This window comes from Leucopleurus acutus (genome assembly GCF_964270905.1).
Source record: "Leucopleurus acutus genome assembly, chromosome: 7".
Lineage (NCBI taxonomy): Eukaryota > Metazoa > Chordata > Mammalia > Artiodactyla > Delphinidae > Leucopleurus > Leucopleurus acutus.
The window spans coordinates 110,915,999-110,943,314 of NC_139150.1; the positions used below are offsets into that span (position 1 = coordinate 110,915,999).

The 27,316-nt window shown below is 38.7% G+C and overlaps 1 protein-coding gene across 1 annotated transcript in view; it reads right to left on the bottom strand.

Moving 5' to 3' along the window:
- The window catches only part of GALNTL6 (polypeptide N-acetylgalactosaminyltransferase like 6), a gene marked incomplete at both ends in the record, with an annotated part of 1,125,661 nt that overhangs the window by 649,157 nt on the left and 449,188 nt on the right, over positions 1-27,316 (bottom strand). The window lies entirely within an intron of this gene.

A 27,316-nucleotide genomic window follows, 5' to 3' on the forward strand; every position in this document is an offset into this window, starting at 1 on the left:
TGCGTGTGTTTCTTTAGTTGCCTGTTACTATGCTCCAAAAACAGCTCTAGCAGCAAGATTTTATTATATTATTTTATTTCATTTAGAGAGACACTCATGATAAAAAGCAAGCAACACAGAAGTAAAAAGTATAATCTTATCTCTCAGAGAAAACCACTGCTAAGAGTTTACGTGTATGTTTGCTAACATCTGTATACAGATTCTAATATACATACTGCCTTATAATTTGACTTTCTCCAACATAATTGTATAAAAGCCATCACTTCACTGAGTTCTGCTAGTTGATATTATTTCATTGCATCCCAATTTACACTATGCTGCTGAAGATATATTTTAAAATTATTTCCAATTTTACATATTATAAACAACGTTAAAATAAACATATTTGCTTAATATTCCTAGTTAGGTATACTTGGAAGTGGTGGCGGGGTGTAAATTTTATTTTACAAATAAAATTCCCAGACTACCTTTAGAGTGAGTAGATAGTTTTCACACATCCCCAGAAGCATTAGATACTATTTTGAAATTTACTGGTAAAAATATATATTAGTCACACACTTGCCTTCTCTTGACTAATAATAAAATTAATTTTTCATACACTTATCATTTGAATTTCTTACATTGTAAAATGACTGTTCGGAGATTTTAAAAAACAGTTTCTTTTAAGAACAATTTACATATTATGTTTGCTAAAGCTTTCTTAATTACGTACATTGTAAACATTTTGTAGGTTTCTTTTATTTAAATCTAATTTAAGGCTTCTGTTTTCTGGTTCTGCAGGTAAGGAGTTGGAAGTTTCCACTCTGTCTTGACAACCAGTACAAAGCTGAACACACTGAAAAAACCAACAGCTCTTCTTGGATCCAGAAGAGAGGAGAGGACACGGGGCAACAGAGACAGATGGCGGAGTACAGGAGCTAAGGCTTACCAGAGCAGGGGCTCATGAGTACAAACACCAGGAACCAGTGCCAGGGTAGGAAAACCTGACTATCATTGACAAATTGCTGGGAGCTCTGAGCAGACAAGTCGGAGAAGTAGAAACCTTCTGGAAGAACCAGTCATAGAGAGGCTCCAATTTTACTGAGATTTATCTCTGGGAGCTCAACCAAGTTCCCAGAGTAAGTACTGAAGAAAAATTCCCTTGAGCTCCTGGCAGGAGGAGGAGAGAAGGAACCATTGTGAAATACGTCCGAGCACCCTGGTGTTCTCAGTAAGGCCTGCCCTCAGGGGAAACTAGTTAACCAGAGCCCCACCCGCTCTGATGTATCCTGTACAGCCGAACTGACCCAAGAGAAGGGAAATTCCTGACTCTAGCCGCCTCTAACCATTCTGCCCAGGTGCGGAGAAAAATCCTGAGAAACTGCTGAAAAATTCACAGTTCAGAAGCCCAGGGTCACCAGAAGTCTGAGGTCTAATCACGAAACTGTGGGCACTGCCCTCCCACCACACCTCTACACCACATCATGAAAGGCTTATTTCCAGCAATTTCTTTCATCTGGTTCATCATGTCCAGCTATCAAGGAAAAACATCACAAGGCATGCCAAAAGGCAAAATCACAACTCGAAGAGACAGGACAGATGGAGAAAGCATCAGAAACAGACACAGCAGGGATGTGAGAATTATCAGACTGGGGATTTTAAATAACTGTGCTTAATACACTAAGGGTCCCAACAGAAGAGTAGAGAACGTGCAAGAACAGATGGGCAAGGTCAGCAGAGCGATGGAAATCCTAAAAAAGAACCAAAAATAGATGATAAAGAAACACCTTAAAAGAAATGAAGAATACTTCTGATGGGTTTAAGAGTAGAAGTGGATACAGATGAGCAAAGATTCTCAGAGCCAGAGGATTTATCCACAGAATCTTCAAAATCCAAAAAGCAAATAGAACAAAAACTTAAGAAAGTAGAGCGGAATATCCAAGGGCATGGGATAACTACAAAAGATGTAACATATACAGAATGGGAACAACAGAAGGAGAAGAGAGGAAGGAACAGACTATTTGAAAAAACATTGACAGAAAAATTTCCCCAAAGGAGGAAACCACAAATCCAAGGCCCCAAACCACAGATCCAAGAAGCTCAGAGAACACAATGCAGGACAAATTACCAAAACACTACACAGAGGCATATCATTTTCAAACGATAGAAAATCAAAGATAAAGAAAAAATCTCAAAAGAAAACAGAGGAAAAACTCCTTACCTACAGAGGAACAAAGATAAGAATTATATCCAACTTCTCTTCAGAAGCCATGTAAGCAAGAAGAGAGTGGAGTGAAAGAGTTAAAGAATTGAGAGAAAAAACCTCCCCACGTAGAACTCCATACCCTGTGAAACTAACCTGCAAAACTGAAGGAGAAGTAAGGTCATCTCAGACAAACAAAAATTGACGGAATTTGTTCCTATTAGACCTGCCTTGTGAGAAATGTTTTAAAAAAAGTTCTTTAAAAAGAAGTAAATGATATAGGTCAGAAACCTGGATCTACATAAAGGAAGAGCACTGAAGGAAGCATAAGGGAAGATAAAATAAAAACTAACACCCTGAGAGAGGACCTTCAAGATGGCGGAAGAGTAAGAGCGGAGATCACCATCCTCCCCACAGATACACCAGAAATACATCTACACGTGGAACAACTCCTACAGGACACCTACTGGACGCTGGCAGAAGACCTCAGACCTCCCAAAAGGCAAGAAACTCCCCACGTACCTGGGTAGAGCAAAAGAAAAAACAGAGACTAAAGAATAGGGACGGGACCTGCACCAGTGGGAGGGAGCCGTGAAGGAGGAAAGGTTTCCACACACTAGGAGCCCCTTTGCGGGCGGAGACTGCGGGTGGCAGAGGGGGAAGCTTCGGAGCCGCTGAGGAGAGCACAGCAACAGGGATGCAGAGGGCAAAGCACAGAGAATCCCGCAGAGGATCAGTGCTGACCAGCACTCACCACCCCGAGAGGCTTGTCTGCTCACCCGCCGGGGCGGGCGGTGCTGGGAGCTGAGGCTCGGGCTTTGGTCAGAGCGCAGGGAGAGGACTGGGGTTGGCAGCGTGAACACAGCCTGAAGGGGCTAGTGCACCACAGCTAGCCGGGAGGGAGTCCGGGAAAAAGTCTGGACCTGCCGAAGACGCAAGAGACCACTGTTTCAGGGTGCACGAGGAGAGGGGATCCAGAGCACCACCTGAACGAGCTCCAGAGATGGGCGTGAGCCGCGGCTATCAGCAAGGACACCAGAGACGGGCATGAGACGCTAAGGCTGCTGCTGCCGCCACCACTAACCACACCTCCCCTCCTGGGAGCCTGTGCAGCTCGCCACTGCCAGGGTCCTGTGATCCAGGGACAACTTTCCCGGGAGAACACACAGTGCACCTCAGGCTGGTGCAACATCATGCTGGTCTCTGCCACCACAGGCTCACCCAGCGATCCGTACCCCTCCCTCCCCCTGGCCCGAGTGAGCCAGAGCCCCGTAATCAGCTGCTCCTTTAACCCCGTCCTGTCTGAGTGAAGAACAGACGCCCTTAGGTGACCTACACACAGAGGTGGGGCGAAACCCAAAGCTGAACCCCAGGAGCTGTGTGAACTAAGAAGAGAAAGCGAAATCTCTCCCAGCAGCCTCAGGAGCAGATTAAATCTCCACAATCAACTTGATGTACCCAGCAGTGTGGAATACCTGAATAGACAACGAATCATCCCAAAATTGAAGGGGTAGACTTTGGGAGCAACTGGGAGCAGACTGGGGGTTTGCTTTCTGCATCTAATTTGTTTCTGGTTTTATGTTTAATCTTAGTTTACATTTTAATGCTGGTTATCACTGCTGGATTTGTTTATTGGTGTGGTTGCTCTCTTCATTTTTTTAATTACTTTTTTAAACTTTATTTTAATACTTTTTTTATTTTAATAACTTTTTAATTTAATTTTATTCCTCCTTGCTTTCTTTTTCTCCCTTTTCTTCTGAGCTGTGTGGCTGACAGGGTCTTGATACTCCGGCCGTGTATCAGGCCTGAGCCTCTGAGGTGGGAGAACCAAGTTCACAACACTGGACAACCAGAGACCTCCTGACTCCATGTAATATCAATCGGTGGGAGCTCTCCCAGAGATCTCCATCTCAATGCTAACACCCAGCTCCAATCAATGACCAGGAAGCTCCGGTGCTGGACAGCACATGCCAAACAACTAGCAATATAGGAACACAACCCCACCCATTAGCAGACAGACTGCCTAAAATCAAACTAAGTTCACAGACACCCCAAAAAAACACCACCAGACGTGATCCTTCCCACCAGAAAGAAAAAATCCAGCCTCATCCACCAGAAGAAAGGCACCAGTCCCCTCCACCAGGAAGCCTGCACAACCCACTGAACCAACCATACACACTGTGGGTGGACATCAAAAACAATGGGACTATGAACCTGCAGCCTGCAAAAAGGAAACCCCCAAAACAGTAAGTTAAGCAAAATGAGAAGACAGAGAAACACAAAGCAGATGAAGGAGCAAGGTAAAAACCCACCAGACCTAACAAATGAAGAGGAAATAGGCAGTCTACCTGAAAGAGAATTCAGAGTAATGATAGTAAAGATAATCCAAAATCTCGTAAACAGAATGGAGAAAATACAAGAAACGTTTAACAAGGACCTAGAAGAACTAAAGAGCAAACAAACAATGATGTAAAATGCAATAAATGAAATTTAAAATCCTCTAGAAGGAATCAATAACGTAATAACTGAGGCAGAAGAACGGATAACTGACCTGGAAGATAAAATAGTGGAAATAACTACTACAGAGCACAATAAAGAAAAAAAGAATGAAAAGAATTGAGGACAGTCGCAGAGACCTCTGGGACAACATTAATTGCACCAACATTCAAATTATAAGGGTCCCAGAAGAAGAGAAAAAGAAAGGGACTGAGAAAATATTTGAAGAGATTACAGTTGAAAAATTCCCTAATAAGGGAAACGAAATAATCAACTCCAGGAAGCACAGAGTCCCATACAGGATAAATCCAAGGAGAAATAGGCCAAGACACATATTAATCAAACTATCAAAAATTAAATACAAAGAAAAAATATTAAAAGCAGCAAGGGAAAACAACAAATAACACACAAGGGAATCCCCATAAGGTTAAGAGCTGATCTTTCAGGAGAAACTCTGCAAGCCAGAAGGGAGTGGCAGGACATATTTAAAGTGATGAAAGGGAAAAACCTGCAACCAAGATTCCTCTACCCAGCAAGGATCTCATTCAGTTTTGACACAGGAATTAAATAAAACCTTTACAGACAAGCAAAAGGTAAGACAATTTGGCACCACCAAACCAGCTTTAAAACAAACGCTAAAGGAACTTCTCTAGGCAGGAAACATAAGAGAAGGAAAAGACCTACAATAATAAACCCAAAACAATTAAGAAAATGGTAACAGGAACATACATATCAATACTTACTTAAATGTAAATGGATTAAATGCTCCAACCAAAAGACAGAGACTGGCTGAATGGATACAAAAACAAGAACTATGTATATGCTGTCTACAAGAGACCCACTTCAGATCTAGGGACACACACAGACTGAGGGTGAGGGGATGGGAAAAGATATTCCATGCAAATGGAAATCAAAAGAAAGCTGGAGTAGCAATTCTCATATCAGACAAAATAGACTTTAAAATAAAGAATGTTACAAGATACAAAGAAGGACACTACATAATGATCAAGGGATCAATCCAAGAAGAAGATATAACAATTGTAAATATTTATGCACCCAATATAGGAGCACCTCAGTACATAAGGCAAATGCTAGCAGCCATAAAAGGGGAAATCGACAGGAATACAATCACAGTAGGGGACTTTAACACCCCACTTTCACCAATGGACAGATCTTCCAAAATGAAAATAAATAAGGAAACACAAGCTTTAAATGACACATTAAACAAGATGGACTTAATTGATATTTATAGGACATTCCATCCAAAAACAACAGAATACACTTTCTTCTCAAGTGCTCGTGGAACATTCTCCATGATAGATCATATCTTGGGTCACAAATCAAGCTTTCGTAAATTTAAGAAAATTGAAATCTCATAAACAACCTAAACTTACACCTAAAGCAATTAGAGATAGAAGAACAAAAAACTGCCCCAAAGTTAGCCAAAGGAAACAAATCATAAAGATCAGAGCAGAAGTAAATGAAAAAGAAGTGAAGGCAACAACAGCAAAGATTAATAAAACTAAATACTGGTTCTTTGAGAAGAAAAACTTGATACACCATTAGCCAGACTCATCAAGAAAAAAAGGCAGAAGAGTCAAATCAACAGAATTAGAATTGAAAAAGGAAAAGTAACAACTGATACTGCAGAAATACAAAGGATCATGAGAGATTACTACAAGCAACTATACGCCAATAATCTGGACAACTGGAAGAAATGGACAAATTCTTAGAAAAGCATAACCTTCTGAGAATGACCAGGAAGTAATAGAAAATATAAACATACCAATCACAAGCACTGAAATTGAGGCTGTGATTAAAAATGTTCGAAGAAACAAAAGCCCAGGATCAGATGGCTTCACAGGTGAATTCTATGAAACATTTAGAGAAGAGCTAACACCTATCCTCCTCAAACTCTTCCAAAACATAGCAGGAGAACACTCCCAAACTCATTCTACCAGGCCACCATCACCCTGATACCAAAACCAGACAAAGATGTCACAAAGAAAGAAAACTACAGGCCAATATCACAGATGAACATTAATGCAAAAATCCTCAACGAAGTACTAGCAAACAGAATCCAACAGCATATTAACAGGATCATACATCATGATCAAGTTGGGTTTATCCCAGGAATGCAAGGATTCTTCAATATACGCAAATCAATCAATGTGATACACCATATTAACAAATTGAAGGAGAAAAACCATATGATAATCTCAACAGATGTAGAAAAAGCTTTCGACACGATTCAACACCCATATATGATAAAAACTCTCCCAAAAGTAGGCACAGACGGAACTTACCTCAACATAATAAAGGCCATATATGACAAACCCACAGCCAACATTGTTCTCAATGGTGAAAACTGAAACCATTTTCACTAAGATCAGGAACAAGACAAGGTTGCCCACTCTCACCACTATTATTCAACATAGTTTTGGAATTTTTAGCCACAGCAATCAGAGAAGAGAAAGAAATAAAAGGAATCCAAATTGGAAAGGAAGAAGTAAAACTGTCACTGTTTGCAGATGACATGATACTATACATACAGAATCCTAAAGATGCTACCAGAAAACTACTAGAGCTAATCAATGAATTTGGTAAAGTAGCAGGATACAAAATTAATGCACAGAAATCTCTTGCATTCCTATACACTAATGATGAAAAATCTGAAAGAGAAATTAAGGAAACACTCCCATTTACTACCGCAACAAAAAGAACAAAATACCTAGGAATAAACCTACCTAAGGAGACAGAAGACCTGTATGCAGAAAACTATAAGACACTGATGAAATAAATCAAAGATGACACAAACAGATGGAAAAATATACCGTGTTCTTGGATTGGAAGAATCAACACAGTGAAACTGCCTATACTACCCAAAGCAATCTACAGGTTCAATGCAATCCCTGTCACACTACCAATGGCATTTTTCATAGAAATAGAACAAAAATTGTCACAATTTGTACAGAAACACAAAAAACCTGAACAGCCAAAGAAATCTTGAGAAAGAAAAATGGAGCTGGAGGAATCAGGTTCCCTGACTTCAGACTATATTACAAAGCTACAGTAATCAAAACACTATGCTACTGGCACAAAAAAAGAAATATAGATCAATGGAACAGGATAGAAAGCCCAGAGATAAACCCACGCACATATGGTCACCTTACCTTTGAAAAAGGAGGCAAGAATGTACAGTGGAGAAAAGGCAGCCTCTTCAATTAGTGATGCTGGGAAAACTGGAGAGTTACATGTAAAAGAATGAAATTAGAACACTCCCTAACACCATACACAAAAATAAACTCAAAATGGATTAAAGACCTAAATGTAAGACCAGACACTATAAAACTCTTAGAGGAAAACATAGGCCGAACATGCTATGACACAAATCACAGCAAGATCCTTTTTGACCCACCTCCTAGAGAAATGGAAATAAAAGCAAAAATAAACAACTGGGACCTAATGAAACTTAAAAGTTTTTGCACAGCAAAGGGAACCATAAACAAGATGAAAAGGCAACCCTCAGAATGGGAGCAAATATTTGCAAACAAAGCAACTGACAAAGGATTAATCTCCAAAATATACAAGCAGATCATGCAGCTCAATATCAAAACCAAACAACCCAATCCAAAAATAGGCAGAAGACCTAAATAGACATTTCTCCAAAGAAGATATACAGATTGCCAACAGACACATGAAAGGATGCCCAACATCACTAATCATTAGAGAAATGCAAATCAAAACTACAGTGAGGTATCACCTCACACCGGTCAGAATGGCCATCATCAAAAAATCTACAAACAATAAATGTTGGAGAGGGTGTGGAGAAAAGGGAACCCTCTTGCACTGTTGGTGGGAATGGAAATTGATACAGCCACTATGGAGAACAGTATGGAGGTTCTTTAAATCCTAAAAATAGAACTACCATATGACTCAGCAATCCCACTACTGGGCATATACCCTGAGAACACCATAATTCAAAGAGAGTCATGTACCGCTATGTTCATTGCAGCACTATTTACCCTAGCCAGGACATGGAAGTAACCTAAGCGTCCATCGACAGGTGAATGGATAAAGAAGATGTGGCACATATATACAATGGAATATTACTCAGGCATAAAAGGAAATGAAATTGAGTTATTTGTAGTGAGGTGGATGGACCCAGAGTCTGTCATACAGAGTGAAGTAAGTCAGAAAGAGAAAAACAAATACCGTATGCTAACACATATATATGGAATCTAAGAAAAAAATGTTTCTGAAGAACCTAGGGGCAGGACAGGAATAAAGACACAGACGTAGAGAATGGAGTTGAGGACATGGGGAGGGGAAAGGTTAAGCTGGGACGAAGTGAGAGAGTGGCATGGACATATATTCACTACCAAATGTAAAATAGATAGCTAGTGTGAAGCAGCCAGCCGCATAGCACAGGGAGATCAGCTCGGTGCCTTGTGACAACCTAGATGGGTGGGATAGGGAAGGTGGGCGGAGATGCAAGAGGGAGGGGATTGGGATATATGTATACATATAGCTGTTTCACTTTGTTATACAGCAGAAACTAACACACCATTGTAAAGCAATTATACTCCAATAAAGATGTTGGAAGAAAATTAATGTTCTTATTTCAAAAAGAAAAACTAACACTTTTTAATTTTTCTTATTCTTAATATATCAGTTTGTTCAATGTATAAAATCAACAATGTAATAGATTATATATGCTTATGTATAATTATATTATTTCTGTATATATTACATATATACACACAGTCATGTATGCTTATGTAGTATTTGTGTATATATATTATATATATATATATATATATATATATGTACACACACTCATGTATGCTTATAAAAAAGTGGAATGGATGAAAGCAATGACAGATGAGATAGGAGGAAGGAATTACTATTTAGGATCATTTTGTTATTTTAAGGTACTCACACTACCTGTGAAGTGCTATAGTGCTATTTAAAAATAGACTTGGATTAGCTGTAAATGCATATTGCAAACTCTAGGGCAACCACTACAAAAAAGTAAAAAAGAAAAAAAAGCGTAACTGATATGCTAAGACGTGGAGAAAAACAAAATCATATAAAAACCTCAGTTTAATGCACAAAAGACAAAAAAATAGTGGAAGATAGACATGGAACAAGGATGACAAATAGAAAACAGTAATGAATAAGGTAGAGATTAATCAAAACTATATCAATAATCACTTTGAATGTCAACGGCCTAATTGTACCAATTAAAAGAGACTTACAGTGGATCAAAATAAATCTAATATAAGATTTTTTCCACCCAGATTATTTTACTTTTTTCATAGTTCCTTATTATGCATTATATTTATAAGTAAACCCTTTCCTACTCCACTATTATTTTTAAAATTCATTCATGAATTCAGAGTTTTACTAACATTTTGTTTTGTTTTATTCATTAAAATTTTTTATCCATCTGGAACGTGTTCTGGTGTGAGAAGTGAGAAAAGAATCACCTTTATTTTTAAACACACAGTTAGGTGTTGTAGGAATGACATTTAATGAATAATTTGTCATTTTCTTTCCTGCTTTAAAATGCCACATACAAAAGTAAAAATAGAGTTACCATATGATCCAGCAATCCTACTCCTGGGCATATATCTAGAACAGATGAAAACTCTAATTCAAAACGATAGCCATCCCGATGTTCATAGCAGCACCGTTTATAATAGCCAAGACATGGAAGCAACCTAAATGCCCATCAACAGATGAATGGTTAAAGAAGATGTGGTACATATATAGAATGGAACATTACTCAGCCATAAAAAGAAACGAGATAATGCCATTTGCAGCAACATGGATGGCCCTAGAGGTTATCATACAAAATGAAGTTAGAAGAAGGCAAATATCAAATGATATCACTTATATGTGGAATCTAAAATATGACACAAATGAACTTACTTACAAAACAGACACAGACTCACAGACATAGAAAACAAAGTTACGGTTACCAAAGTGGGAAAGAGGGTGGGGGAGGGATAAATTAGGAGTTTGGGATTAACATTTACACACCACTGTATATAAAATAGATAAGCAACAAGGATTTACTGTATTGCATAGGGAACTATACTCAGTATCTTGCAATAACCTAGAATGGAAAAGAATCTGAAAAATAATATATATATTTCAGTAATACCTCAAATAGAAATGAAAACATCTTTTTTTTTTAAAGCTTCTGGTTTCTGCCACAGTGGCATTAACCTCAGTAGAGCCAAGAGTTAAGATCCAACAGCTGGGGATTGATAAGGAATTTTATGTTCAAGAAGGAGACTAAAAATCTCTTCAATTCTAAGGGAGAGAAACAAACATTTTTAAGTGTTTCACTTTTGGTATCAAAAAAAAAATCAAGACTGAGTCTTGTCTGATTTTGTTTTGATTTCTTAGGAGAAAATGTCACTTGCTTTTACAAACTAAATGGTAAGTAAATGAGTCAGTGAGAAATTTCATTTGTATACCAGCTAATTCTTGAGCATCCACTAAGTACAAAGTACTATGTTAAAAAATTTTATATATATTTTTTGATGCAACACTGTGAAATAAACATAGTTTTACCCATGTTACATGTAAGTTAACAAAAGAGACACTGGTATTTTCAATAAACATTGCCACAATTAGCCATTAGCCATCTAACCTGGGGAAACTTTTTTTTTTAAACAAATTTATATATTTTATTTTATTTATTTTTGGCTGCATTGGGTCTTCGCTGCTGTGTGCAGGCTTTCTCTAGTGCGGCGAGCGGGGGCTACTCTTTGTTGCGGAGCACAGGCTCTAGGCACGCGGGCTTCAGTACCTGTGGCTCGCGGGCTCTGGAGCGCAGGCTCAGCAGTTGTGGTGCACGGGCCCAGCCGCTCCACGGCATGTGGGATCCTCCCGGACCAGGGCTCGAACCCGTGTCCTAACCTGGAGAAACTTTTAAAAGATCTAAGTCTCTCTCCCATGAGTGGTCAAACTAGCTAGAAGAGGTCTTTTGACCTTATATATTCTTTGGTGTTAACTGGACTTATAGGCCACTCCGTAAATCCTATTCAATAACAAAAAAAATCACAGTGCCTAATAGTCTTCACTTTCTTTAACAAATTTTTATTTTTAAATTTAAATGCCCTAAGTGAAATGTATGCACACACCTGAGGCTTCTTTTCTGTAATTTTTTGGTAGATATTTTTAATGGTGAACTTTTAGATTCGGCCACTTTTAAGACTATAGATAGGAAACGTTAAAGCTACACATTCATTCAAACATCTGTCAGTCAAAGGGAAATTCATTTTCTTTGTATAACAATGTGGTCTTCAGATGATACATCTCAGGGGGCAAGGCTTTTCCAGTGAATGAGTGACTCTGTAGAGCTTTAAAGCAAAGCTTGTGGGTCACCAGTGAGGGCTTTCTAGAGACTTCTTCACGGCAGTTGTGAGGAAAAGTTTTAAAATTTTCTGTTCTCACGCACAGTCAGCAGTTTTTACTGCAAATGCTATCAACTCATCTTAAGTGTTAATATGCAGATCCTCAGGGTCTATGACATCTCATGTGGTTTGACATTTCTTTTGTAAAACAACAAAGGAAACAGCTCCAATCAAAAAGCGTATGTTGAAAAATGACATTATTCAAAGGTCCTTAATTTATTAGTCTACAGATTTACCTATTTATCTTTAAAAAAAACTCTAATGTACCTTACTGTTATCACTGTAAATTCAGATTCCTTTACTTTAAATTAAAAAATAGTGCACTATCTGCTGTGTTTAAAATAGTATAAAAGGTATAAAAATGAGGTATTTTAAAGAATAAAAATATAAAAGTTAAATACTATATATAAATGTACGGGTATTAAGCAGAAAGTTTCTAAGTCTTCCAAATATGTCTCTGATCCTATGTTATTCAAGGCATAGAGTAGAAGTTAACATGGAGATTCCATTAAATTTCTCATAGTGCACCTGGTATTTATCCTCCAGATTAAGTGACATTTTATTTAGTCTGGCTGTCTCATAGACTGGTATGACTATCATTTTTTTAATGTTTATCTACAATATGCACCTCTGGGTAGGAGAAGTGAAAATGTGTATGGTATGACTCCAGGCCTGAAAAAGCTAGAAATAGATTCTGATTAGGAAGACACGGGGTGCTACAGATAACATTTGTGTCCCCGAAAAATGCATATTGAATTCTAACTCCCAATGGGAGAGCATTTGGAGGTGGGGACTTTGGGAGGTGATTAGGCCATGAGGGATTAGGACTCAGAAATGGGATTAGTGCCCTTGTAGAAGGGACCTCAGAGACCCTCGCCCCTCCCACCAAGTGAGGACACGTGAGGAGACACATCTTCTGGTCTATGAACCAGGAAGTGGGCCTCACCAGACACTGAATTTGCTAGTGCCTTGATCTTGGACTTGAAAAGCTCCAGAACTGTAAGGAAAAAGATTTCTCCTGTTTACAGGCCACCCAGCTACTTTATTATAGCAGCCCAGACGGACTAAGGCATGACAACCCTATAAAAATGTTGTTACGGGGCCTCCCTGGTGGCGCAGTGGTTGAGAGTCCGCCTGCCGATGCAGGGGACACGGGTTCGTGCCTCGGTCTGGGAAGATCCCACATGCCGCGGAGCGGCTGGGCCCGTGAGGCATGGCCGCTGAGCCTGCGCGTCCGGAGCCTGTGCTCCGCAACGGGAGAGGCCACAACAGTGAGAGGCCCGCGTACCGCAAAAAAAAAAAAAAAAAAAAAATGTTGTTATGGAAGGAAATGGATCCATGGAATCTAGAAAAATGGCACAGATGAGCCTATTTGCAAAGCAGAAATAGAGACACAGACATGGAGAACAAACGTATGCACACCAAGGGGGGAAGGGGTGGTGCTGGGAGGAATTGGGAGATTGGGATTGACATATATACACGACTATGTATAAAATGAGAACCTACTGTATAGCGCAGGTAACTCTACTCAAGGCTCTGTGCTGACCTAAATGGGAAGGAAATCCAAAAAGGAGGGGATATATGTATATGTATAGCTGATTCACTTTGCTGTACAGCAGAAACTAGCACAACATTATAAAGCAACTGTACTCCCAATTAAAAAAAAAAAAGAAATGGAGTATTTGTGGACGAGAACTAACTGCACAATAAATCCTGCAAGAGTTTCAAGACTGTGGCAAACTGAGGAACATTATATGGCTTAGAACTCCAACTAGAAAAAGTGAGTTTTCAACTCAAACTTGAAGGAGAGTTCAAGTTTAATTTCAAAGGTCTGGGGCTGGGGACACTGCATAAGAAAAAACTGAGGTGAATGAACTTGTACAGACAAGAATTTTGAAACATGCTATTTAAAAAATAATAAAACTATCTCAGTAGATCAAGATCTCATGAAATGGTATATTGAGAGATAAAGCAGGTTTCTGTCAGAGGAAGAAAAATTCCAGGGACAGACAACTTAAGGTATTTGAACTTCTCCTTAGAAATAACTGAGTATAAAAATAACATAAGGAGGGGCTTCCCTGGTGGCGCAGTGGTTGAGAGTCCGCCTGCCTTTGCAGGGGACACGGGTTCGTGTCCCGGTCCGGGAAGATACTGCATGCCGTGGAGCGGCTGGGCCCGTGAGCCATGGCCGCTGAGCCTGCGCGTCTGGAGGCCTGTGCTCCGCAACGGGAGAGGCCACAACAGTGAGAGGCCCGCATAACGCAAAAAAAAAAAAAAAAGAATAACATAAGGAAATCCCTGTTTTAACATTTTTCCTGAAGGTTCTTGAAGATAAGCAATCGGAACACTCAAGAATCTCTACGGTCAGGCCTGTGGTCAAATATAATTGTCTTGGAGAGATTTTTCATAAATAATCCATCTTAAACCAGCATTCACAGCACTCCATGCCCTCTCTAGTTCCCAAATCTGTTTTTATTTTTTACTATATAGTGCTTGCTATTCTACATTTATGTTTTTACCTGTTAATCAACAGTCTCCGCATCAGGATAGAAGCTTCAGGAAAGCAAGGCCTTTCTCTGCGCCCCGTAACATCCCCAGAACCTAGAAGAGTGCCTGCCACATAGAAGATAACTCAAATATTTTATGAGCCACACACAAGTAAGGAACTGATACAACTGGGTTTGTTGCCTAATGGAAACAAATATACTAATTTATTTATTCAAAACCACATGTTAAGCACCTACTCTGAGCCAGGGCCTGGGGATTAAATGATGAACATCAGAGTTATTACCTTTGATATCAGGTTTAAGAGAAAAAAGTAAAATCAGACCACTGTGATTAACACAGAAATGTGATAAGCTATGCGGTCCTTGAGCGATGGACCATGTCTTGCTATCGATGGGTCAGGAAGTCTTAGCACAGTACTGATCACAGGGCTTGCCCCCCAGAGTTCCTGTGAGATGAATAAATGGGGAAATAAATGAACGCACTTAATTAATTAACACAGGAGGAGGACAGAGAATGTCTCTCAGTGATATGGGACCTTCCAGGAGATGTAGGGAAGCCATCGGGTAAGCAGGCAGAAGTGTCACAGGCATGGGTCAGAGAGGAGAGTATAAAGTGTGATTGGGAATTCCATCTATGGTTTGGTATGGCTTGAGTGAGAGGCATGGCTGGAAAGGTAGTAAATTATTGGTTTTGCATTATTCTGAAAGTGGTAAAAGTCCTAATTAAAGTGAAGTGTAGTAAGTCAATAATCTGTCCTGGAATCTCGAGGGTAAACAGCTGAGAACCACGTAAGAATGTATAACACAAAACCTAACAAAGGGAAAACATAAAAATAATAATAAAATGCACTCTTTATGTAACAGAAGATCCCAGAACTTACTCATCTTATAATGTTTCTGCCCTTTGACCAACATCTCCCCATTTCCCTCAGCCCCCAGCCTGTGGTAATCACAACTCCACCTTGTTTCTAAGAGCTAAGCATTTTTAGATCCATATATAAGTGATATCATAGAGTACTTTTTAGATCCATATATAAGTGATACCATAGAGTACTTGCCTTTCTCTGCCTGACTTATTTTGCTTAGCATATACAACGGGTTATCCTTCACCCATGAAAAAGAAGGCAATCCTTCTATTAGTGACATGGACAGATCTTGAGGGCATTATATTAAAAAAATTGAAAAATCCAGGCCCACATGGATTTCCTGATTTATTTTTCCAAATATCAAAGTGAGAAGCATAGCTTCTCATAGCTTGACATAGCTATCTTAGAAAATAGAGAAATTCCTTTTAGGATACCAGCATAAGCTTGATATCAAAAACAGGTAAGGGCATTACAGGAAAGGAATATATCAGACCTATCTCTCAGGAGTACAGATTAAAAAGAAAAACTCATCAAAAGATTAGCAAAATGAATCTACATTTTAAAAGATAGTATATGATGCCCTACTGGGATTTATTCCAGAAATGCAATGTTGACTTAATATTCAAAATCAATCAATATAACTCACATTGAGGAATAGGTCATCTTATTATCTCAATAGTCACAAAAAATCATTTGATAAAACTCAAGCATAATGAAAATTTTCAGTAACCTAGGAATAGAAGGGAATTTTTAAAAAATATGACAAAGGGTATCCACAATAAAAATGTGGCAAACATTATACATCATTGGTGAAATAGTGAACACTTTCCCCCCTAAGGTTGGAAACACAACAATGATATCAAGTGTTACTACTTCTACTCAGTCCATGACCTTCATCCTCTCTATCTGGGCCAATCAACTGAAATAAGCCATGAAGAAGAAATAAAAGCTGTAGAGATTGTAAAGGAAGAATAAAAACAATTTTTTTTTTTTTTTTTTGCCATGTGGCATGCAGGATCTTAGTTCCCTGACCAGGGATCGAACCCGGGTACTGGGAGCGCGGAGTCTAGGCCATCGGACCGCAAAATAAACAAATTTATTTTAAATGACATGAATGTGTACAAAAAACTGACAAAATTGAAAAACTATGAAAATTGATGCTAATTTGTCAAGGTTTTTACTGATAAAGATCAATATAAAATCAACTCTGTACTAGCAACAAATTTGAAATAAAATTTTTAAAATAGCTTTTCAAGTAGCATGAAAATATCAACTATTTAGGAATAAACCTAACAAAATATGTACAAGGCTGCTCTCCATACTGTAAATATAAGAAACATTGTTGAAAGAAGTTAATGAATAACTAAATAATTGGAGTGATATATCATGATCTTGGATTGGAAGAAGTGTTTTTAAGTTGTCAGTTCTCCAGGAACTGATCATTTATTTGCCTACAACGTAATCCAAATTGAAATCTCAGGACTGCTTCCTCTGGAGTGGTGGGGGTCTCAGTGTCCTTGTGATTGGGGTGTTCTGTGTAGTGCAATGAGGAGCTGAATTAAACATGTATTTGGAAATAAAAAATACCTAGGATACTCACCACAGTATTAATGAAGGAGGACATAGCTGAAGAAAATTAAACTAATACACATGTGGTTACAGGATAAACCAATACTAATCTGGTTACATAAAACAAAAATGTGATCTATAGTAACAATAACCATTCTTTACTGATAATAATATTACATCTCCACTGTCTGATTATGAAAACATTTTTAAGAAGAATAGCTGTCTAATATGTCTAAGATCTAGAGGTATGGGTATATTTTACATTAGAAACCTTATATATGTTTTGATTTAGCCTATAAGGAGTTAAATAGCAAGAAGTATTTATATTAACTCTGAGCACAGATCTTTAACGTGGAGATAGAATAAATCTATGTACACGAATTGATGTTGTTGGTAAGAATTTGTTGTGAATGAAATTAAGGATTCTCTATGTTTAAAATCAGCATGTTTGTATAGAAATCTTAGTGTTCTACCAGTTTTCAGCTTTCATGTGGGCTCGGGGAAAGGTTTTATCGTCTAATTGTGTAGTTATTCTTCAAATAGTCATAAAAAGCTTCACTGTCTGCAGACAACGCAGGAGCAAATCATGTTAAGAAATATTTTGCCTCCCAATCATTTAAAAGTGTATTTTTACGGCTGAGTAACATTCCATTGTGTATATGTGCAACATCTTCTTTATCCATTCATCTGTTGATGGACACTTAGGTTGCTTCCAAGTCCTGGCTATTGTAAATAGAGCTGCAGTGAACACTGTGGGACATGACTCTTTTTGAATTATGGTTTTCTCAGGGTATATGCCCAGTAGTGGGATTGCTGGGTCATATCGTAATTCTATCTTTAGTTTTTTAAGGAACCTCCATACTGTTCTCCATCGCGTCTGTATCAATTTACATTCCCACCAACAGTGCAAGAGGGTTCCCTTTTCTCCACACCCTCTCCAGAATTGTTTCTAGATTTTTTGATGATGGCCATTCTGATCGGTGTGAGATGATATCTCATTGTAGTTTTGATTTGCATTTCTCTAATGATTAGTGATGCTGAGCATCCTTTCATGTGTTTGTTGGCCATCTGTATGTCTTCTTTGGAGAAAAGTCTATGTAGGTCTTCTGCCCATTTTTGGATTGGGTTGTTTTTTTGATATTGAGCTGCATGAGCTGCTTGTAAATTTTGGAGATTAATCCAAAGGTAAAACAGATAGCTGGTGGGAAGCAGCCGCATAGCACAGGGAGATCAGCTCGGTGCTTTGTGACCGCCTAGAGGGGTGGGATAGGGAGGGTGGGAGGGAGACGCAAGAAGGAGGAGATATGGGGATATATGTATACATATAGCTGATTCACTTCGTTATACAGCAGAAACTAACACAACATTGTAAAGCAGTTATACTCCAATAAAGATGTTAAAAAAAAAGTGTATTTAGTTTGATTCATCACTGGTATGTATGGGTTCTACTTACACAGATATAAATTTAACCTTTTCTTAATCAATAAAGACTAATGATAAAAAGCATTTATAAATGCAAAAAGTATCTGTAATTTACACACAATAGGATTTCTGCCTCCTATCTCTCCCTTTCCACCCTTCCCCTTTAAGGGGAAGTGCTTGATTTAATTCCCATGCAGTGCATTCCCCAGGAAGTGACAACTTTTGTTTTTAAATGGAACATTACTGTTAAATCTGTCTGATGTGGTCTGTTAGCATCTTCCTTTGTGTAAAAATTACAGAGTGTCACAGTGTCATGGCTTGGACGTTTTTACCCCTTCTAAAACAGTAAGGCAACACAGTCACAAAACATCCCCTATGTCATCTGAAGCATACAGAGAAGAAGCTGAGATCAAAACCATCAAAGAGAGTGGAAAAAAAATCTAAAGAAAATAAAGAGGCCACTGGTTAAGAGGCAAATTAGAACGAAAGTAGCAAAAGAAAGAAAGATTAGCAAAGAAAACACTAAGTGAAGATAAGATTTGGGGGGTAGACTTTGCAATAAATTTATTCCTTGCAATAAATAAAAGTCTGATTAACAAAATAATAGTTAACTTTGTCATCTGTTATTACTTACACTATGTATAGCCTAAGAAGACAACTGAAATTACACTATACTATACAATAAGGAAAACATATAGGCTGTGATCCTCAATAAATTCAAAAAATTACTTTAGTTAAATATTAACAGGGACCCTGACATGATCTTGGCTTTTAGACTGAGTGATAAATATGTGTATATGTCAGATTTAAAATAGCTTCTACATAACAGCAGCATCTTAATTTTGATTATGAATGACAACAATGCCTTACAGAGCATATGCTATTTATGATAAAATTTTACATGATGCTGAGGAAAAGTGAAATCTTATTCAATAGATTATAAAGGAAGCTTTATGCATGAAAAGAGATGAAAGGATGAAAAAGGATGATACTTGCTATAATCATAAAGAATAAAACCACCACAGATATCACATCCTCAGTCAGGGGAGTGGTAGTGAGGTGATTTAATATCAAATGGACAAAAGAAGGCAATTCCTGAAAGTTCGCACTAAGGACTGGATGTAATGTATAATTCTTCTTTTAAAGATGAGTGGAATTTACATTTCTATGGAACCAGAAAAGACTTCCAAACTGCTCACTGAAGTATAAATGTCTCTCTCTCTCTGGCTCTCTCATGTCTGTAGTAATGGAATGAAAAATTATCAGTGGTCCATGTCTCATAAGCTTCTGATTGTTCCAACAAACGTGGCAAACAGAGGGCACAGACACCTGAAATACGCAAATAGTAATTCTAGCGATGTTGTTGAGTGAAGAGATTTTAATGGAATGTTGAACTGCATTAGATTTATAGTAATTTCTTAAAGAGTAACTTCACCTCATTAATATCAGAAGTGTCTATATTTTAAATTAACCAGATAGCCTCCCTATCTGTATACTAAAATCTTCTACTGTTCTTCATGTATATTTTATTATATTTTCTTCATTTAATTAGGTACTGGTTAACTACATCTAGGTAACCAGCTCTATTACTATAAAGGGAATAAACAATTCTCGTCCTGCCCATACACTTCTTGGAATGTGATCCGGTCAGGCTCAGTCCTAATTCCATGCCTCACTCAAGGAATTTTCCTTATCGGAATGAATCATCCTGGAAGTGATACCTCCAGATTGGTTTTCACGAAATTGTGGTTTTCATCACTACGACCATCGGTAAAATATTTCCATGCTAGTTTAGCTTATTCTTTAGGAAACCTAGTAAGTCATTCCTTTCCCAAGACTCCCAGTACATTTGCCTTCAATAACCTCCTCTTCTTCTGCTTAAGGAACAGACTTGTTTTCAGATGTCAGGGAACTTTCTTTTCCTTCAAACTATAACGTATATAAGTTCTTTTTCTGAAAAATCATAAATCATCAGATCTCTTTAAAATTGCATGTTTTTCCTTTCTTCAATATAAAAGTTTATATGAAATACCTCGGTACCTGAGTAAACAGACAGAATGATTGTAAAGGATACTGTGTCCACTAAAACCTATACACTAAGTATTCATGTGTAAAAATCACAGAGCTGATCATTATATTAATCAGAGTTTGCATTTATACAAGTGAATACCAACAGATAATTTTGTGAACACTGTTCTAAAATTTTGATGGTTTACTTTATATATGTTATAATAGGTTTTAAATGAGTTTAACTATGATTTTTTTTTTTTTTTTTTTTGCGGTACGCGGGCCTCTCACTGTTGTGGCCTCTCCCGTTGCGGAGCACAGGCTCCGGACGCACAGGCTCAGCGGCCATGGCTCACGGGCCCAGCCGCTCCGCGGCACGTGGGATCTTCCCGGACCGGGGCACGAACCCGCGTCCCCTGCATCGGCAGGCGGACTCTCAACCACTGCGCCACCAGGGAAGCCCAACTATGATTATTTTTAATGTAATTATCGTTTCAATTTTTCTTTTGAATTGCTTTTACTTTTAACGCCTCTTGCAATGCCATTGATTTTTATGAGAATATGATTTTGTTAGAATTTTTAGGCGTTTGTATTTTATAGATTTGGATGGGGCTGACGGAAGAAAAACAGGCACCAAGTTCATATTTTGGGGTTAAATAAGTGTGAGATGGCCTGAAAACTTATACATACATAATTATTTAGTTCTCACTAATGGCCTCTTTCTTTAGGCTATGTAGAAAATTACTACATAAATATTACAGATAAATATTTCAAAGTATAAAATTCCCATTGAATGTAATAACTGGGAGAACTAGTACTGCGTATAAGGACGAAAAAAGAGCTAACTTGTCTCTAATAGTCTGGTTCATCCAGATATCACTGCTTTGTCATCACCCTTATAATTATAGTATGAAAAATTAGGGTTTTCTCCAAATCTTTAAGCATTATAAATAAAAGATATTGAAGTGAGGTGAAGAACAAAGAATCCATTTGGAATTTACAAAGTATCAAAAGACTGGGGGTTTCTGTTTCTATTCCTGTATGTATAAAATATGTAATTGTGTCCCAAATTTTCTCTCAAGAAATGTCACTTTCTTCATAGTCAGATTGGAAATTTTATCTTTCAGGGCTACTGTTATGTTTTTATGAGTAAAATATATAAAAAACCTGAAAGCAGTAAAGACTTCTTAATACAAAGGAGATGTGATATTCTTATGGATGTCAGTAGCAGCAACTGAAAATCCTGGAACTTTGGGGGGCAGGTTTGTTTTCTGAACGTTTTCAATAACTCACTAAACTCCCATTACTCCATTTGTTGTGGTGGAGGGGAGTGGACGCTGTTCTAGTTTCAGCTTTCAGCATCATTCATAAGATGCTCTCCTCCCCCACCCCCTTCTCCTCCTTTTCTCCTTCTCCTTCTCTTTCTTTCTTCTTATGGTTCTTGTTTGTTCTTTTTACCTGAATTTTATGTCTTAGCTTTAAACTTTAATTCATAATGTTTGTTAAGAATAAGATGAGTCTCCCTCTTCTTTTTCCTCATTGCCACAGCATCTGCTTTCAACAAAATTACACACACACACACACACACACACACACACAGCATGCATATGTTGCTATTTCCCATTCTTTTTTTTAAAAAAAAATTAGGGCTTCCCTGGTGGCGCAGTGGTTGAGAATCTGCCTGCCAAAGCAGGGGACACAAGCTTGAGCCCTGGTCTGGGAAGATCCCACATGCGACAGTGAGAGGCCCGCACATCACGATGAAGAGTGGCCACCACTGGCCGCAACTAGAGAAAGCCCTCACACAGAAACGATGACCCAACACAGCCAAAATAATTAATTAATTAATTGAAAAAACAAAAACAAACAAACATTTAGTTTATATTGAGGTATAGTTGATTTACAACGTTGTGTTAGTTTTAGGTGTACAGCAAAATGATTCAGCCATACATATACATACACGTACCTATTCTTTTTCAGATTATTCTGTATAGGTTTATTACAGAATATTGAGTATTGGATGCCACAATTCGGAGTTGGATGACAAATATCTAGGTTCTGAGATTTACATCCAACTTTTCCTCCTAAGAAGCTGTGTAATTCGGGTGGAATCTTTCACATTTTCACCCTCAGTGGCCTCATTTACAAAGACAAGAGGTGTGGCTAAATAGTTTTATTCTATCTAATATTGTACACCACCAAATCATTCAGTGATTGTTTTTAAATCATCATACATCATCAGATATTTCATTCAGCTTTAAAGCTGACATGCAAATATTACCTGAAGCTTGAGTACTTTGCAATAATAATTGCTTGAAAGCAATTATCAATAATCTCAAAGGAAAAACTACGTAACTTAGTCATACCTCCAATCTTCTAGAAGAAATGAAGGTTCATTGCGTAGGAAGGGCAACAAGATGTTTGAGGGCAGACTGAGGGGCTGGTGAGATTTAAGAGACACTTGTTGCCTGACTAAAATATAACTAATGCTAAGAAGGCAAGGACAAACTAGATTAAAACGTACAAAGTTCCGTAACACAACTGGCCACAAAAGGATGTAGACTGCTGTTTTTCTGTTATGAAAATCTACAGAAAATAGAGCTCCAGCTCATACTGAGTTAAAGAAGACACTATTGTATGACGCAATATACATTAAAAGTTTCCTTATAAAAGTTAGAATTCATAATGTTTCAATTAAAATTGTGTCTATTCCTCCAACTCATGAAATTTACTCTCTCCAGGCCTGCAGAGTTTCCAGGTCATGGAAACAACCTAAATGTCCATCAACAGATGAATGGATAAAGAAGATGCGGTGCGTATGCCACGATGGAATACTACTCGGCCATAAAAGGGAACGAAATTTGGCCATTTGTAGAGACGTGGATGGACCTAGAGTCTGTCATACAGAGTGAAGTAAGTCAGAAAGAGAAAAACAAATATCATATATTAACGCATGCATGTGGAATCTAGAAAAATGGTACAGATGAACCTATTTCCAGGGCAGGAATAGAGACGCAGATGTAGAGAACGGATGTGTGGACACAGGGAGGGAAGGGGAGGGGTGGATGCACTGGGAGATTAGGTTTGACATAAATACACTACCATGTGTAAAACAGATAGCTAGTGGGAACCTGCTGTAGAGCCCAGGGAGCTCAGCTTGGTGCTCTGTGGTGACCTAGAAGGAGGTGGGAGGGAGGTCCAAGAGGGAGGGGATATATGTATACATAGAGCTGATTCACTTCATTGTACAGCAGAGACTAACACAACATGGTAAAGCAATTATACTCCAATAAAAAAAATTACTCTCTCCAGTGAAAGCAAACTGATCCCAAAGCACCTTCAGAGGCAAGAGTCTTCTTTCTCAAATAAGGCAGATAAAATAAGTAAGGATAATCCATTATAAAGAGCCAAATGGAGGAGTGAAATTTGGGACAGAATAAGCTGAATCCTAGGAAAGGAACCCAAGGCTGCCCTGTATGATTTAGATGAGAAAGCAAGGACTTCTCGTCTAATAATAATCATCTTCTCTTCTTCTCCAATAATATGATCTTCTTATTAAAATCCTAAGTTGTAAGATGACTATCCACGAACTACAGAAGTGATTACTGAGAGGTCTGGAGAAGAGGTAAATCTCCTGACAAAAGTATCCCAGGCATCGTTGAAAGGAGGGATTCTTGTAACTCTCGTGAGAGCTGTTGAACTACATCCCCACCCATGTTCTGAGATTTAGTTGTGCAGAGACTGGGGGAGTCTGACCCCATGGCTCTCAGTTCTATACTCAGTAACTCAGGGCCAGAAGGTTGTCTCTGTCACACAGGCCTTTTTGAGAGTGATTCTTTGCCAGGTGTGTGCCAGTCTTAAGGGCTGGAGCGTCTCGAGTCATTTTAAACAACGAGGTTTGAGGATGTTAAAAAAAATTAGGCTTTGGAGATGTCATTCAATTCCATAATTATCACATATGTTCCTTCTGAAACAATTATTGTCAATTAAGAAAAAATGTAGTATGAGAAAAATACTTTTTTTATATTGCCACTTAGGAAGCTAAATTGTGGTAATTACCAGATAACACAGAATAGGAAAATAATAATTAAATCACTATGATGTTTTCACATGTGAGGAGGAAATGATCCTTCAAGGAGAAACTCATTATAGAAGGTCATTTGGAGTGCAGTGTGAAGACAACTGAAGAACGATGATGAGGGGCTAATCACCACCCCACGGCATGATGGGAGAACAAGTGTATCAAAGGACACAGCGAAACTCGGAGGACAGAAGTCTTAGCCTGTATTCATAACGCATCTTATTCTTTCATCAACCTAATTTTGATTTTCCAATTTTAACCAGTGGTTGAAAGAAAAAGCATGGAGAACAATAAAACCACACACCTACGGAAGCATTTGTTTTTTTCAAAGCATGCTGTACATGGCAATATTTTTTACATAAATACGATGATTTAAACATTCATGAAGGACAACCATAGGGCCATTACAAGACAGCTGTAGCCTCTACCAAGTTACTCCCCTCTCAGATGGTGAATAGAATAGAGAAAAGAGAAAAATGCAAATAGGAATTGGAGTTGGCTTTTAATTATTGCTGATGCAGCTCTGGACTTTTATCACTTCACCCGTTAATGTTAGAAGGACTATTAACATCTGTATGAGTTCTCGATCTCATTCAGCTAACCTTTGAATTACAACTTGCTGTCCAAAAACACAAGCCTCTAAGAATGTTCTGACCAGAAGTTTTCTTAAGTTGATTCATTTGACAAATATTGATTACAAACCTGTTATGTCCTGAGAGCTGTAATAGGACACAGAAAACATACACGGTTCCAGCCCTCACAGAAACTACAACCAGGACATGGGTTAAGGTAAGGTATTCAGATATCATGAAGAGTCTACTTAAATAATGCTTCCCTCTTCTAAATTTGTTTTCCTTTAAAAAAATGCAATTCTCTCAAGCTTCATTACCAACAGTAAGCAGCAGAATAATTCAGAATCTCGTTCTCTTTTCTCCCTCAATTGTGACCTCATTTCTGGGCCCTGACAGCAAAATCCATGTGCTCTTCTAAGACTGGATCAGGCATTTCCACCCTGCCTGCAGGTTCAGGAATGCTGATCCTTCTGTTTTTGTTACAGGTGTTCATTCCCCAAGGTTCCAGAAGCTTCTATATATGTCTCAGCACTCACTGGCACCATCAGGAGTTTCCACAGGCAGAGGGGCCTCCCTTCCATCTCCTAGGACCCACTCAGAGACCCTTGTAGGTTTCTTCAAGAGCAGTTACCACCCTACCTTTTCCAGCAAAAAAGGCAATCTAAGAACAAGCACTAGAATAACTCGGTGTTGAAGGTTTTGTAAGCATTTCTCCCTTTGTTATTACTGTACTAATTATTTCTTAGGTTAATAAGACATCCTTATAATACTACGTGGCAATTTTGTTGTACGTTATAATGTGTACGTGTATCCACAGATATGGGTAGTGATATATAAAACACTATCTATTTTGTAGATCTTCTCAGGCCACCAGTCAGGTATTTGCTTAGTAAAATGGTTTTAATTAAGGTCCCAGTTAGAAGTGTTGAAGCCCAGGTACTGTGAGAATATATTCAGCATGAGGCTGTTAGCTGTGGCCAGTAGCCCTGGACTCATGCGCTCGGGGCCTGGGAGACCTGAGGGAGTGTTCTGAACTCTGGCAGGTTTTCTTCCAAAGAGCAAGGTGGCATTTATCCCTCTGCCATTTTGCACTCAGAAAATGTAAGCTCTTCTTAATTAAGAGAAAAGAATGAAGTATCCTCCAAACTTCATCACGTGATCAGCTTGGGACTGACATATACACACTACTATATATAAAATAGATAAGCAAGAATGACCTACTGTATAGCACAGGGAACTCTACTCAATATCTTGTAATAACCTAGAGTGGAAGAGAATGTAAAAAAAGAATACATATATAAAAAATGGAATCACTTTGCTGTACACCTGAAACTAACATGACATTGTAAATCAACTGTATTTCAATAAAAATATTTTTAAAAAAGAATATGTACAAAATGGGCTTCCCTGGTGGCCCAGTGGTTAAGAATCCACCTGCCAACGCAGGGGACATGGGTTCGAGCCCTGGCCTGGGAAGATCCCACGTGCCACGGAGCAACTAAGCCCGTGAGTCACAACTACTGAGCCTGCACTCTAGAGCCTGCGAGCCACAACTACTGAACTCGTGCCACAACTACTGAAGCCCGCGCGCCTAGAGCCCGTGCTCCGCAACAAGAGAAGCCATCGCAATGAGAAGCGCATACACCACAACGAACAGTAGCCCCCGCTCGCTGCAACTAGAGAAAGTCCGCATGTGGCAACGAGATGCAACACAGCCAAAAATAAATTAATTAATTGAAAAAGAAAAGAATATGCATTCTGACATAAAAGGACGGAACAAGAAAGTGAGATCAGCTTTATCTGAGATAAGCTTTATCGGAAGGCAATGGTGGGGCTAAAGAGAGGCTGCTCCACACCTGGTACACTGACCCCCCAGGGCAGCCAGCCTGGTGGGGCCCAGGCTCTGCTGCGTAGCCAGCATCTCCTGGATAAACTCAGCGACAGGAAGAAACAGCCTTGGAGGATGTCCTGCCCAGTGTCCTGCCGCTCCCCACATGTGCAGGTGCTGGCACACCCACATACCTGGCCTCCATCCAACCTGCAGCTGCATCTGTTGAGATCTGAGCGCTTCGAAATGTCCCTAATGATTGTCAAGGCCAATCCACCCAGCCCTCACGTCCTCGGGCAAATCACAACCTCTCGTATCCACGACTCCGGGTTCCTCTCCCCTCTAGCGCACCA